The following is a 12,541-nucleotide window of genomic DNA, read 5'->3' on the forward strand; positions in this document are numbered from 1 at the left end:
TCTCAGAACTCTCCGAACCCCTTACAAATGATTTTTCATATAATAAATAATCTCTACCGTAAGAAAACAAATCGACCAAAAAATGAGGGAGTTGTTTCAACTAAAATCATGAAAATAGCAAAGGAGTTGTCCATCTGTTCTAAAGATAGAACAACATTACATTTTGTTTGTTGATAACCAATAAGAATGTGGAACCTGTGGTGTAGACCCTTTGAATTGCAACTGAAGACAAAAAATAGACCATCCAACCGATTGCTCTGCTGTGATAGATATCTTCATTCTAATTTTGGCTTTTTGGACTTTGGACTTTTCACCTTCCCTGTGGGAGCCTTTTCTATTTCATAAACTTCTCCCAACGCCACTTCACTAAGCAACAATAACCCCATGGCACATTCATTGCTGGCGTTACATTATTTGAACTCTTGTTACTAAGGTCTGCCAAGTGAATACCTTTTCCAAACCTATATCCAGTTGGTGGAGCCTCGGGAGGAGCTATTTGAAGTCCTGTACTAAGGATACCAAGAAAGTTTGTCACACATGAACCATGCCAAAACAACATGCAGTTTTTAAGATTGCCTTTACGAGCAATGTATGCATCATGTTCTCTGTCCTTATCAATTCTATAGGCATCCTCCAATTCAAGCCCCCAATCGTGTTTGGGCCAATGCGACCAATAAGATAACGTTCTTCAGCAGGGACAAATGGAACGAGAACTGATTTGATGCACACAAACACAAGTACTTGATGAAATACAAGAAGATTTGTGACAAAATGTGAGAATATAGCAGGAATCCCTGTGACAAATTCGGTATAGATTAATCCAATAGCAGGAACCCACACAATTCCAAGGCTTGGTCCAAGTGTGAGAATCCATTTCATAGAAACCTTGTTTTCTAAGTCAAACATGTATTTTCTCCGTGTACCATAATGCCATACATACATGACAACCATAAATATTGTTGCCAAAGCAAGAGGAGCCCAGCCTCCCTGTGGCACCTTCATAACAGAGGCTGAGAGGTAGGATCCTTCAATCCATCATCTCCAACACGCCTGCAACCCTTCAAATCTAGTACTTGTATGTCCTTACAGTATGCCAAATGTATAATGGAAAAGTCAGTAATCAAAGTGCAAGAAATCAAGCTTACATCAGTTAGAGAGAGAGGAGTTGCAGAAATATCATGAAATACTAGATCCGTTAGCTGAGTTGTGCGCAATAACTCAAGCTTTTGCAAATTGGAACATCGGTGCAGAATAGCCCGAAAACCTGCATCTGTGATACGACAGAAACCACCAAGTCTAACACTTTCCAGATTTGGGCAGTTTTCAGCCATTAGAAGAATCCCAAGATCATTAACCCTTCTAAAAGATATAGCAAAATCCTCTTGACTACGAACCAATGAAAGATGCTGCAATTTTGAACAACTACTGATTTGTTGCATACCCCAGTTTGTCAAGTCCATAGCTGCATGAGGTTCTTCAATAGGTTCATCTCAAAGGTCAAGGTGGATAAGGAAGGGTAGATTTTTGGAAATAACACCTACCACCGAATCTGAGATCCAGTCTAAAACCAGACACAACTTTTGTAAGTTTGGAAAACCAGCGCTCTTAGGCTCTTGCATTTGAAGGGTAGAGTGACCAAATATGTTGCCCCCCGAGCTTAAAATCTTGGAATTAAATATTTCTTTTGCATCTGCTGCTAGTATGTAGCCAAGTTCCAAAACTTTTAGGCTTGGTGCAACCAACCTCCAAATCGCAGCAAACTTGCTATTATCAAATGAAGATCCATCAAACGTCAAGCAAAGAGATTCTAACTGAGAGTAGCCTCTGAGCAACTGTTCAAGGCCAACATTATGGATGAAAGTCCTAGGTCTGTCCTCTCATTCATCGAGCCAACCCAACTCCAGGGACAATGATTATAAACCACCCAAAGCTTTCGTATGGCAATAGCAAAGTTGATTTGTAGTACATCATCCGAGAAACCTGGAACAAATATATCTGGCTCGATTGATAACCTCTAAAAATGAGGCACCCTTGGACCAATGGACGGGTTGTTGACTCAACATACTGCTCTATATCAACCTCTAACCTGCACTCACGCTGCACCTGTGCAATCCACCGTGCACTATCCTGAAGTTGACGTAATGGCTTCACAAGCTCATTAGTCAAATGTATTTGTTTAGATGATTTATCGTATGGAATGAAACAGCTTGCAAGTGTTGCTGTTTGATGATGATTCCAGCTCATTGAATGTGCCATTGAACATCAACTCTATCACAAGAAGTTCATCCCTTGTGTCAATGAGACATGTAGCCCGACCTTTCTTCTCAATCCCCGATTTCTCAAACAATCGATCCCTGATTTCACAAGTTTGAGGTTCTTATGTTTTACTTCAACATTTTTTGTTTGTTCCGAATGACATTTAGATGACTTTTTAGGGACTGCATTTCTCACAACACCGTCAAAGGTCCCCCAATATCAACTTGTGTGACTTGTAATAAAGCTCCATCTCTGTTTTGCTATTTCTTCGCCTCTGAAGAACACACTTACACCAGCGCTTATTGGATTTCTATATAGGCACCATTTTCAGAGGATCTATAACTTCTTTCATGTACAACATCAGACCCAAAAATGATTGCTTCGTCGTCCAATTCTTTTGCATCAATTTCTCCAAGGAGCCTTTCTTCAACGTGACTAGGATCAGCTTGCATACTTTTCAGGTTTTTGAAAACCTCTGATATGATCCCTTAGCTATTCCATCTTACTTGTTTCCACGCCTCCTCTCCTAGAACGCTCATCATCCTTAGGTAACATGGAAGAAATGCCAACCTCCAATTCAGAATCTTCTTTATGATCTGGATCTAGGTTAGTTTCCATGGATTTTGCCTCCACATAAATAAACGAGATTCAGAGTCTCATCGATCGATATGTGAGGGCAGAAGTAACGATCAAACGGCGCGCACGGTACACACTTAAACTAACCGACTTGTAACAATTTTGTAGGCATTGTCAGTGACACCTTTGCATGGAATAAGAAACATGACACGAGAAATAAACTCATCATTGTCCCGCTTTCCCTCGACATTTGGACTCATTAGTCACCACCTTTCATGCGCCAAGCACCTTCATTTTACCACGTCTCAACCCATCAAATGCTGTTCAAACGCTGTTTCATAATAATTACGAAATTTCATGAACCTGCTTGGAGCATAGGAAACTGAAATTTATTAAATGATGACAAAGTTTTGGTGTTACGGCCCTGTGCGCTGCGACACCTGTTCTATGTGTCGTGCCGACAACGGCAGTACATTTAACTCAGAGTTAATCTGAATTTCATTTTATGCCTGGTGTGAACCTTGTCTTAAGCAACATGATGAAACTGTTGTTTCTGCCAAAACCTGATTCTGTTCAAAATCTTCCCTACCTCGCTTCAAAGTTCCAGATGATTCCTCTTGACAATATTTGTTAGTCATGGCGCTCAACTCAGGGTCTTTCCATTTTAATGCGACAACTTTTCTAGCATGTGATGATACGCGTACCTGTCAAAGGTCTCCATCCAAGTCGGCCTCTTAAGCAGCAAAGACCGAGTCGATTTAAGCTTTTGGAGGAAATGACAAAAATTTGTGTTTCGGGCTTATGCACCATGCAGCCATCCCAGGTTGTATGCGCCGCGCCCATTTAAAATTACACTGTGTAGAGCGGCTATATGCGCCACACACTCCATATGCGCCGCGACCAACGCCCAGTGCGCCGCGCACTCCATATGTGCCACGACCAACGCCTAGTGCGCTGCGCAGGAAAATTTACCCACAGTCTCAGCTTTCAAAAACTATTTCACTTCATCCATGATTTGTCTTGACTTCAATGATGTATTTGACATGCATATGGATTTATGAATGTGGAAAATATCATATATAGACAAAGGACTTTGAATTCTCTTTTGACAAACCCACTTTCTAATCTGCCAGACTTTGGCACTTTGTACTTAAACCCTGCTTTTGCTTCCACTTTGATTTTTAATCTGATGATGAATCTCTGTCTGCCTTTTTGTAGGGGTGTTTGGCATGTGATCTTGGTAGAGGATGACTAGGGCTGTGCCTAAAACATTGCATGTTTGGAATCTTTAAAAATTACATATTCTCTTACAAAAGACAAATTTGACGATTTCTTCTTCAAAACAGAGTTTTTAGGAAGAATCTCTCTTGAGCATTATTTGATGATGGAATTCTGTAATAGAGACTGCTTTGAAACCTCTTGTGCAGACTCAGTCGACAAAACTCTAGACCCAAAAAACTCTACAAGAATCTTTGCTGACCAGAGACCATCCATTCCTATAAATGACTGAAACATTTGAGTTTGATGAATTCTGATGAACTTTAATGATCAATCACAAGCCGGCAGATACAAACATGAGGGGAATGAGAAAACCACACCCTTCCGTCAGACAATGGCATGCCCCTAACAGAATGCAGAATAAATGGAATGTGACACCTAAAAATGAAATGCAATAAGAGATATGATCTCTGACAGAGGGTTGAACAGACCGACTCTAACACTGGTCTCTGTGAAGATTCTGTAGGCAACTATTCAAAGGAATCCAGATCAAGTATTTTTTCTAAATCTTTCATAACATTCTCTACTTGAACTTGTGTGCTATCTGGTTCTATAAGTGTTCCCTCCACCCATTCATTTTGATTCACATATTGTGCTATCTCTGGAATTCTATGATGAATGTAGGGGGACAACTTATGCTTTTGTCTTTTTTCACTGATGAAGCTGTGAGGATCATAAGGCCAGATGAAACTCTTTCTCAGTCCCATTCTTTCAAGGACTTCTTCTGCTGTTTTCCCTGCTTTTCTATTGTTACAAACAAATGGTCCTAGGTGATCCTTTATCCTCAACTGATCTTTCTTCTTGGCTTTCATAAAGTGGATTTCATCAGAGTTGATCATTGTCCTATAGTACTCTTGGGAAAACAATATCATGGGGACATATTTGGGCAATTTGTAGGGAGGCAATTCACACCCATAAACTCTGATCTCGGTATGGTTCTAGTATAAGTACCAGTCAACAACCCTATATTGCTTGCATAATTGAAGGATTCTTTTGATATCATCACTGATTCTAGGATGGGGACTTCCTATCAACATGGTAGTTATAGGATGGACAAACTAATCGATAAAATCTGTATAATAATAAGGGGAAGAAGGTGAATAGTGAAAAATTGAAGTCCAGAAGACAACAGACCTGGGATTCCCTCTAGTGTCAAGTTTTTAGGCAGAGAAAGGGAATTTATCAAACTAGTAGTAAAGAAAAAGATGATACAAGACTGAGGAATATTTGAAGACTCTGTCATTCTCTAGTCTCATTAATTGGTCATGTATCTTGTCTGCAATGGATGTGGCATAGTCAAATTTAGCTATAGGAGGTTGACTAGGGGTGAAAATAGCCATGAAGGCTAAGGTCAATTCATCTACATACTCATTAGTTGTGAAACCCATAATGCAGGCAATCATGGTAACAATATCTTTGCCAAAATCAGTGAAAAATCATAACATGTAGAGAGGAGGGTCTTTTAGCACGTGCTTCTCATTAATGAAAGTATGACAAACTTTGCTAATTTCAGAACTAGACATCTTGGTAGATTTCCCAAGTAATTATGCAATGGAAAGCAGAGTGAGGTTCTGGTCAGGCTGTAATTGCAACATCTCATTAATAGACTCAGCTATAATGGTGAAAAGGATTCTTTGGTCCGCGGACATTAAAACTCTTAAATTGGGGTTGTAATTTACATGGCATTGGTGGACAATATCTGGGAAAATGTGAACGAAAGGGAATTGGTAGTACGGTAGATTTGATTCCCAAAGACCTATGTTATCAGAGTGGTTCAGGTAATTATCTTGGTACCTGCAGTAGAATTTCAAGGGGCTATCATCAAAAGTGACGACTTTGATTTGAAAATATTTATCGGCCAAGGGGAGGTAGTCCAAATCCCTGTGGGGAGTAGTGATTGGAGCAATGTTTATGGCAACAGGAGCTTCCATCCTTGGTTCTTGTGTTTTCAAGGAATTTCAAGAAAAACAGGGGCTTGAGGAAGGTGGGGACTAAGAAAATAGCTTAATTGTACTGAATAATTTGGGTTTAAATCAATTTAGTGGAAATTCAGTAAAAAAACAAGGTTTCTGAGAGGGAAATGCGGTAAATACCTGTTTTGGTTAACTGTCTTGACAAATGGCTATAGTGAAGGCTTTTAAGGGTGCGCACAGTAGTCCGCAGTGGTTTGGAGTTCAGAAAATGATGGCGGTTGACGATTGGAAGTTAGTTGCTGGAATGGACATACTCTCTGTGTGCATGGAAGGTAGAAGTCGCTTTCTCGGGAAAAAAGGGAAAACAATGAACATTTTTGTTTTTATACACAAAGTCAATGATTTTTGGTGGCTGAATGAAAATTACAGTTGGTGGAAACTGATTGATGTGACACTTTGTTTTTTAATGGAGGTGGTACATGGGAGTGGTAATGGCTACTGCCTTTTGGAGGTTGGTGGTTTTGGCGGAGGGTTGCATGATGCCATAGATCGAGTGACACGTAGCACCGGCGAAAAGTCAAAATTGCACGTATCATGCAGTTACCATTCGACCCAAAGGTCTATCTGATATGGGTGAGAGCCATTGGATGTGGGGAGGTTGGTGAGATGGTAATAGGTAGCAGGAAGTGGTAGGGAGTTAATGGAGGGGCCCGTTTATAATTAAAATGAACTTAATTACATCGGGGGTGATATGATTGGTGGAGAAGACTTTTAACTAATCTAGGTGATTAATTAATCCCTCTTTAACATGAAGGGGCTTTGGTTCTTAACTAATCATGGTTATATTAATTAATCTGACTCAATTAACTTTTATTATGATTTATTTTACAAACCATGGGGCAGGATATTTATTTATTAGGGGGTTTTATTAATAGCAAGGGAAAGGGTAAAAATATTTTGGGAGTTAATTAATAATAAAATTAAAAGTTAATATGATTTATGGAAATATAAAATGTGCTAAGTAAATGTCTCCGAAAAATATTCATCATCCAACATTATAACTTACGCTACAATGTGTTTGGGGGGTTTTTATAAAGAATCTTAATTTTTCCTAAGTAAAATAGTGTTTTTACTTAGGAAAAGCATTTGAAGGAGATGAGTGATATATGGAAGGAGTGAATTTTGATGAAGGGAATTTAGCACTTAGGCCTTGCAAGTTATTGGGCCGAGGACTGGGTCCCTCCAGAAGTTAGAGAAATGCTCTGAGCCCCTTTAACTTTCGAGTTGTTGGTGCCTTTAGTACTTATGGGAAATTAGTAAAATTTAGGGAAAAAAAGAGTGAGGAGGTTAATTAGTTTGACTTTTGCCTCTGATGTAAATGTCTTCATTGTCATCCATACTTTGTCAAAGTGATGAAGGCAAAAGATTTGAGCTTCTAACTTTACCATTCATCATACATAATTCTTCAACCAATCATCTACTTACCCACCTACACATCCTACCACTTTTACTTATTTTATTAGAGTGCACTTAAACTGGCAAACCCTTATCAAACTTTTCCTTTATTTTACAATGTAAATCTATCTAAATTCTAACCTTATTACATCCAAGGGCTTAGGTTAAACTACTGAGCTCCTTTTATTCACTCTACCTATCTACTTATCTGCCAAGATTAACTAGTTTGGTCAGATTTTATTCTCTATATCTATAAACATGAAATTCAAAACATGGAATAACCAAGATTAAACTATTTAGTTACCATGGATTGTGGCATAAATAACAAGTTGCACACAATATTTATTATACAAAAAGTAAAATAGCAGTGGCATTTGGACTTGCACACTTTCATGTTCTATTTTTCTTTTTCTTGGGGTTCATTTTCTTTCATTTTTTGACCTATTCTTTATTCTTTTTGCCCTTTGATTTTTCTCTTAAGGAAGACCCTCTTTACATTTTTTTTATTTTTTTATTTTTTACAAATATGGAAAACATTTGTAGAAAGCAAAGGTATGTAGATATTTCAGAGCTAAACCAAGTCAATCATGATATATGACACCTATTGGTATAGGAACATAACACATGGATATATTTCATTAAGACAAAATCTGAAGTCTTTGACAGGTTTAAAGAATTTAAGGCTCTGCTGGAAAACCAGATAGAGAAGAACATAAAGGTGCTGAGGACAGATAATGGTGGAGAGTTTTGCAGTAAGGAATTTGAAGAATTTGGTAAGAAGTGTGGTATAGCACGACAGAAGACTACTCCATATACACCTGAGAAAAATGGATTTGCAGAAAGAATGAACAAGACCTTGGTGGAAAGGGCAATAAGCATGCTCAGTGGTGTCAAGTTAGGACAAGAATTATGGGTAGAGGCGGTGGAAACAACATGTTACCTGGTCAACAGATCACCTTCATCAACGTTGGAGGATAATACTCCACAAAAGGTATGGACTGGTAAGAAACCCTCTCTTTCACATCTGAGGATATTTGGATGTGATTCATATGTAAATGTTCCAAAGGAGAAAAGAACCAAGTTGGATAGTAAATCTGAAAAGTGCATCTTTATTGGGTATAAGGATGGTTTAAAGGGTTATAATCTTTGGAACCCAGTAACAAGGAAGGTTGTGTACAATCGAGATGTGGTGTTTAGAGATGTGAAAGATGTTATTAAACATGAAGTCCCATCAAAGGAACCTGAGAAGATAGAGTTTGAGCTAAAGGAGGAAGAATCAGACTCTACAACAGAGGAATCAGAAGATGAAGAGCCACAAACTCCAAGTGTGAGAAGATTAGTTCAAGAAGGAAGGCAACCAGAATGGTATAGTCCATTTGCTTTCTATTCAAATTTTTCTTTTTCTATTACTGATAATGATCCCATAACTATGAAGGAAGCAATAGATTTAGAGGATGGCAAGCTCTGGAAAGAGGCCATGGATGATGAAATGGCATCTTTGCACAAAAATGAGGCATGGGAACTGGTGGAATTGTCGGCTGGAAGGAAACCCATTGGCAGCAAATGGGTGTTGAAGAAGAAGAGAAATGCAGAAGGAAAGGTGGAGAAATGCAAAGCTTGGTTGGTAGAAAAAGATTATTCCCAGGTGTCGGGAATTGATTTTGGTGATATTTTTTCTCCTATTGCCAAGGTAGCTTCTATTAGATTACTTTTATCTGTTGCTGTTGCTTTTGATTTTGAGGTAGAACAAATGGATGTGAAAACAACATTTCCTCATGGGGACCTGGAAGAGGAGATCTACATGAAGCAACCTAAAGGTTTTGCGGTGAAGGGTAAGAAAGAACTGGTATGCAAGTTAAAGAAGTCTCTGTATGGGTTAAAACAGTCACCAAGGATGTGGTATAAGAAATTTGATACATTTATACGGGGACTTGTCTTCACCAGAAGCAAGGAAGATCACTGTATGTATTTTAAATAAATTGATGACCGTGTTATTTATCTGGTCTTATATGTCGATGATATGTTGTTGGTTGGAAATGAAAAAGAAATTATTTAGGATTTGAAGACCCAATTGTCATCCAAATTTGACATGAAAGATCTTGGTGCTGCAAACTATATTTTGGGTATGGAAATTAAAAGAGATCGACCAAAGATGAAGCTTTGGTTAAACCGGAGGAAGTATGTCGAGACAATACTGCAGAGGTTTAATAGTGAAGGTTCCTATTCCTGTAGGTGTAAAGTTATTTGCTGAATAGTGTCCCAAGACACAAGAAAAGGAAGAGGATATGTCCTGTGTTCCATATGCACATGTAGTGGGTACACTGATGTATGTGATGGTCTATACTAGACCAGACATTGCACATGCAGTGGGAGTATTGAGCAGGTTTATGTCAAAACCAGGGAAGGAGAATTGCACAATAGTGAAGCGGGTTTTCAGGTATTTTTGTGGAACTAGTGATTATGGTTTGTGCTACCAAGGAAGAATAGGATTGGACAAATTTTTGGATATTCGTGGCTTTGTTGATGTAGACAGGGCTGGAAATCTGGATCTGAGAAGATCTAGAAGTGTGTATGTGTTTAACCTATTTGGAGGTGCAATGAGCTGGATGAGAAAGAAACAATCTATAGTGGCATTGTCAACTACAGAGGCAGAATACATGGTAGCCACTCATGCAAGAAAGGAAGCAGTTTGGTTACAGAGATTGTGTTCAAGTATGGGATTAGTACAGGGAACTATAACGATAGACTGTGATAGCCAAAGTGCAATTTGCTTGGCAAAGAACCTTGCTTATCATTCAAAGACAAAGCACATTGATGTTTAGTATCACTTTGTGAGGGATATGATGGAAGACAAAAAGGTGTTGCTAGTAAAGGTGGACACTTTGAAGAATATTGTAGATGCATTGACAAAATCTGTGAGCTCTGAGCATTTCTCTTGGTGTAGAGAAACAATGGGCATTGTAGGGTTGGATAAATGACTAAGCTCTCCTGTGGTCCCCTATGGAAAGAAAAAAACAAGTGGGAGAATGTTTGGCTGTGTTATATTCCTTCGAAAACTAGCCCGCGTAGTTAACCACGGGGTTAGAGGGGTGGCGGAGGCCCCCCTTTGTTGCGCCAATTGTGCAGTGGGGGGCAGTAGCACCCCCTATCCGAGGGGTTTGAGGGGGGCAGGTAGCCCCCTTCTATGGGGTCTGGGGTAGTGCCTCGGGAAATTTTTTTTACCTATGGTTTTGTGAAATGGTTTTCGCACATGGTTTGGGACGCGATGGTTTTCGGTCCACGGTATTGGATGCTTCGGCATGTATAAATATGTATTGTAACACTGAAAGGAACATAATGAAAAATCAAGCTAGTAGTCCCGATTTTGGGATCCAGGGGAAAATATTTGTGTATATGTGTTTTATTTGTTATGCTCTCACATTGTTTATTTTCTGTGTTTTAGAATTCGTATGCAAGTAATTTCTGTACGGGGTTAAATCCTATAGTAGGGAAGATGACATTGTTGGAAGATCTTATCCTTGGTGGATCCACCCAATGGTGTATGGTTGTGATTTGGTGTGGTCGATAGGCCCAACCGCTTAGTGAAAATTGCTAAGACAAGGTTATTTTTCCTCCCATTATATACAATGAACTATATTAGAGGACCATTCACTCCCGTTCCTCTACATCTTCAGGCTCAATCTTATGGATCTTGGTGGTGGCAATGGTGGCGTTCGGATCCATATCAATAATATACTTCCCTTTGTTATTCTCTTTGTCACATTCTGACTCAGAGTCAGAACATGCATATGACTCTGAGTCCTTCATCTCAACCACCAGTGATTGTTTGGCTCAATGCTCACTTGTATTTTGAGTGGGGATCTTATGGAACTCACACCACTTTCTGTTAGGCCCCTATACTGCTAGTGTAACCCCTTATTGTTATTAGTATAACCCACTTATTATATTGATGTACCCATGTAGTGCCCATATTGTTACTATTGTGCCCCATAGAAGCCCACTATTGTTATTATTATGCCCTTACATTTTTATTGTTATGTCGGCTCTGATTATGTTATAACCCCTTAGACTCCTATATATAGAAAGGAGGTCTTTTCATTTGTATCATCCAAGAATTGTTCATTTATGTAATGTAAAGGAGGTTGCCCCCTTGAAGAGGCTGAATTCTAAGGCGTTGATCTTTCTTTTCTATCTTTTCTTGAGCTGGTTTCATAACATTTGGTATCAGAGCTTTGGATTCTAGGGTTTCGCTGCTCCAAACAAGTCATCGTGGAATTTTCGCTATAACTTTTTTTCTGTGATGTTTCAGAAGTCGCAAAAAAAAACCCATTTGAAAAGAAATCGCGCTGAACCTTGGGTCCGAATTTCATAGATTTTTACGCGACATTTTCGGAGATATGATCTGAGGAAGTTGGTCTTTTTGCAGACTCCTGAATTACACTCAAAATAGGTGACCTGGGGAAAATCGTCATAACTTGCTTTCTGAGCATCGGATTGAAATTTCGTAAGAAGGTACAGAAATAGGATGGACTTTAGTTTCTGTTTATATATTTTTCAGAGTGAAAGGTTGAAACAGTGACACGTGGCACTTCGTACAAGTTTGCTCTACTGAACTAGTCTATAATCAGGTCACTGCGAGAGATTGTGCAGAACTCTTTCTTGGAGAATCCAATTTGGATCAGACTTGTGGCATTGGAAAGAGGACATAGAGGGCTACTACAGGTCACAACTTCAGAACTTAAAGATCCGAAAGTACAGAGTTACAGTCGTTTCAAGGTAGATATCCTAAAATAAAGAAAAAGCAAGATGAGGAAGTTTGATGGCAAGGATCCGGTAAATTGGATACTTCAGATGGAGCAATATTTTGATATACATGGTGTACAACTGTTACAAAAGGTATGTATTGCATCTTCATATTTAGAACCAGATCATTTTTTATGGTACAAAGGGCTTTGTTCTCGTAAAAAACTTGTTACGTGGTCAATTTTCACGGAGGAAATGATAACACATTATGAGGATACAAAGAGCAACACCTTCTTTAGAGCAACACCACAACAATTGGA

The 12,541-nt window shown here is 38.9% G+C and overlaps 1 pseudogene; it reads right to left on the reverse strand.

Annotated features, from left to right (window-relative positions):
• Positions 1-998: 998 nt before the first annotated feature.
• LOC149201775 (F-box protein At-B pseudogene) lies at positions 999-1,908 on the reverse strand (annotated as a pseudogene).
• Between the last annotated feature and the right edge of the window lie 10,633 nt (positions 1,909-12,541).

The sequence above is a fragment of the Pinus tabuliformis genome, chromosome 2_1 (assembly GCF_031772625.1).
Source record: "Pinus tabuliformis cultivar Carrire ecotype Pingquan chromosome 2_1, CPIR1, whole genome shotgun sequence".
NCBI classification, from domain to species: Eukaryota; Viridiplantae; Streptophyta; class Pinopsida; order Pinales; family Pinaceae; genus Pinus; species Pinus tabuliformis.